This window comes from Notamacropus eugenii, chromosome 2 (assembly GCF_028372415.1).
Source record: "Notamacropus eugenii isolate mMacEug1 chromosome 2, mMacEug1.pri_v2, whole genome shotgun sequence".
In the NCBI taxonomy this organism is placed as follows: domain Eukaryota; kingdom Metazoa; phylum Chordata; class Mammalia; order Diprotodontia; family Macropodidae; genus Notamacropus; species Notamacropus eugenii.
In genome coordinates, this window is record NC_092873.1 from 144,078,695 (window position 1) to 144,082,088 (window position 3,394).

The window sequence follows — 3,394 nt, forward strand, 5'->3', positions numbered from 1 at the left end:
TATCACAGCCACTCCAAATCCATCTTTGCAAAGATATAGCCAATGAAGAAATCTGAGAAGTAAATAGCATCATCAGAATGATAAGCAAGCTAAAAATGTATCTTAAATTTTCATGAATGTCCATGAAAGGAATGTAACATGATTCAATGTTGAAACTATGAACTGCCTCAAGCTTGTTATTTGTGGGGTATCTGACCAATATTGGGGATTACTGTTTTCCCTTGAAAATTTAAAATAGCCAGATGTCCTCCACCCACTCCAGTTTACTGGAGCACCTCGGGGCAATGCAATGCACATTTTGGCAACTATTTTTCTAACGTGAAGAATTCCCAGAGAAAGACTAAGTGCAATGTGAGTGCAGGGACAGGACTGTAGGGAAAAAAGTAACTGATCTGGGCTCTTTATTTTCTCACCCATAGTAGAGGATTGGTGAAACAGATTCTTGGAATCAGGAAAAGCTGAGTTCAAAACAGGCCTCAGATACTTATTAACTGTGTAACATTGGACAAATCATTTAACCCTGTTTGCCTCTGTTTCCTCATCTGTAAAATAAGCTGGAGAAGGAAATGGAAATATCTTTGCCAAGAAAACCCTAAATGGGATCATGGAGGGTCAGATCTGACTGAAAAAAATGACTAAAAACCAAAAATGGCTTGTCTGTAATGAGGTACTTCCTGTACACATATTAAAACCATATAAAATGTATTTAAAGCTGAAACAACAGAGATAACTTTATCCAATAATGCTCAGTTTATTAACTTCAAAATAGGCAGAATCACATAAAAGGGCTTACAAGACATATTGATCAGGTAGGTAGCTAGAACTGAGCTAACAGGAAGGATAGTCCATGGCTGATGGAAGACAAGGTAGCTGAGAAAAACTGAGGACTGATTTCCTTTAGTCTGTGTGTACGGTCAAGATAAAAGCGTTTGATTCTTTGCCAGTAGTGAACATTTTTATCCCTTTTGTTTTTTAATCATCTCTCTGTTTTATACTCTTATTTTACAATATTTCTCATATATGTCCTCTTCCATCTTTGCACAACCTTGGTTCATTGCCTGGACTATTGCACTAGCTTTGAAATTAGTCTCTGCCTCAAGTGTCTCCTCCCTCCAATCTACTGTCCATCTTCTCAATAGATTCCTGAGGTTCCCTGTTATCTCTAGGATCAACTCCTGTTTGGCATTTAATGCTTCTTATACCCTTCTTACACTTTGTATTCCTATACATAACTGTACAATTCAGCAGCAGAAGCCAATTTGTATTTCCTATAACACAACCCTTTTTCTCCCATATCCATTCCTTTTCATTGGCTGCCCCCCCATTTCTAGAACCTTTTGCTCCTTCACCTCTGGGTCTTAGCTTCCTTGGCTTCGTTCAAGATTTAGCTCAAATTTTGCCTTCTACAGAAGATCTTTGACTTCTATTTATTTTGTATATATCTTGTATGTACTTGGTTCTTTATATACTATTTGTCCCGTTAGGATATGAGCTCCTTGAAAAATAGATAGGACCTATTTTTGTCATTTTTTTTTACTCCAAGTGCTTGGCATAGTGCCTGGCATGCACTAAAAATTTAATAAGTACCTGACAAGTGACTTAAAATTGATCACCCCATCACCACCAAAATAACAATATATCAATATCACTTATCTATCTATCATCTGCATATGTGTGTATGGTGTATGTATGTATCTACTATCTTCAAAAAGTCTTAGTGCAGTTTAGACTTTAATAGTTTAAAAGTGCACTAATACTTTTGGAACATCTTGAATATTTTAGCCCCACTTTTATCTAAGTGGAATAGTCTTCCAATAGCTATCTATCTCTGACATTCTCTCCCTCTCTCTCCTCTCTCTCTCTCTCTCTCTCTCTCTCTCTCTCTCTCTCTCTCTCTCTCTCTCTCTCCTTTCTCCTCTCTCTCAGATTAGGATAGGTTTTTATAACCAGTAAGCAGTGAACTTCTTTTTAACATAGATTTTGGCCCTATTTCAATATTGTTAGTTAACTTTAGAAGTCTACATATTTGATTTCATACATTTCAAAACATAATTCTGAAAAAAGGGCTCATACATTTTTGCCACACTGTCAAATGAGTTCATGACCCTAAAATGTTTAATAATCCCTGGATTAAGGGCTACTTCTCATTAGTTAGATTGAGCAGTATGTCTTTTGGAGAGAACAAAGGATTATCCCCCACAGTCTGAGGAATAGTGGCAAGGAGCAAGATCCATGGCATAAAGGAACAAAAGATGAACTCTTGTCAATCCCTCTTGCTACTTGGTCAGTGTAGGTCTAACAGAAGGGATTCTACTTGCCCAGAAGTCTCAAAGTGAGTTTGTCTTCCAAGGAGAATTCAAATCAAAGTATGGTGTTATGAGTCCCCATGTGAGAGAACAAGACTCTATATGAGAGAATTTCACAAGAATATCAGTGAGTGGACCCGTTGACAACAACTCTGAAGGGAGTAAAAACCACAGGTTGGCACTGAACTAGAAGGACTTTTTGGTTTTGGGAAAAAAGGTGGAATCAACCAGAGAGTCTGAAATGTTTTGATTATTTATGGGCCACTGCAAATGCACACACACACACACACACACACACACAAACTCATATATGCATGCAAGTATGCATGCATGCGTGCACAGAGCTTGTATCTGCTTATGGATTCCAAAGAGTTTTTTTTTTATGCTGTCTCATTTTCTGTAAAGTGAAATCAAGATTACCATATACTATTATTAAGAAGTTTCAATGTACAGTAGCCAGGGATCCTATTAACACATTTCTGGAAAACTATTCATAAAAATTTGGGTACAGCAAGGTAGCACAATAGATAGAACACTGGGAATTCAAATCCAGCCTCAGACACTTATTATCAGCATAAACCTGGGCAAGTCACTTAACAACTTGCTTGCCTCAATTTCTCATCTGTAAAATGAGCTGGAAAAATAAATAGCAAACCACTACAGTATCTTTACCAAGAAAACCCCAAATGGGGTCACAAAGAGACAGACATGACTGAAAAACGACTGAATAACAAATTCATAAGACTGTATATATACTACACTAGAAAATTTCCCAATGTAAATTAGGTGGGCATAGGGAGCCCAAAGAGATGTCGACTTTTTCAAGGTGGCTCCCAAACTCAAGCATGATGCATGGTGAGCCCAAAGCTTTCAAACTTAAGAACTTCTACATTAGAAGTTATGGAGTTTTTTCAGGAGGTATTAAAATTATTTAAAGTAACTTATAAAGTATATAAGAGAGCATTGCATTTCATGCACACTCTATTTCTTTGAGCATTTTTATCCTAAGGATATGTTTCTTCACAGAAAATTGGTTGTTAGAATTTGCTCACCCTGTTATTGTATTATCTAAGTAGCAGTTACAACAT